This window comes from Myotis brandtii, unplaced genomic scaffold (assembly GCF_000412655.1).
Source record: "Myotis brandtii unplaced genomic scaffold, ASM41265v1 scaffold604, whole genome shotgun sequence".
In the NCBI taxonomy this organism is placed as follows: domain Eukaryota; kingdom Metazoa; phylum Chordata; class Mammalia; order Chiroptera; family Vespertilionidae; genus Myotis; species Myotis brandtii.
Genome location: NW_005370286.1, coordinates 1,569,320 through 1,569,797, shown reverse-complemented (window position 1 = coordinate 1,569,797; position 478 = coordinate 1,569,320).

The following is a 478-nucleotide window of genomic DNA, read 5'->3' as shown; positions in this document are numbered from 1 at the left end:
GAAACCCGGGTGCAAGCGCAGGAGCCTTCTGCTCCAGGGCGCGTGTGCGGGAGAGCTCAGCCCCTCAGACGTCCTGATCCAGGACGGTCCGGCCTCCAGGGTGCCTGCCGTGACCGAAGCTGCCACCTGCCCCACGCGCTGTGGCCGTGGGCTTCTGTTTGCCTTACTCTGGAGCCTTACGTGTTTTCTGGGACCCTCCTGGGGAAGGCAGCACCCTCTCTAGGGCATGTGGGGCCCAGCGTGGAGGACAACCTGGAGGCGCCAAGTGAGGTGGGGGCCTGCGACCCCAGGGGGCACCTGGCTTTCTCCTGGGCCCAGAGGACCAGGCAATTGGTCTCATGGGTGGGTTCAAGCTGCCCCAGCTCTCCCCCAGCCTTTGGTCTTCTGGACGCGGGCCCCTCCCTGTCGCCCCTCACAGTGCTGTGTAAGTAACCACAGACACAGTTGTCAGACTCAGTCATCAGTTTTCATGCTGTTG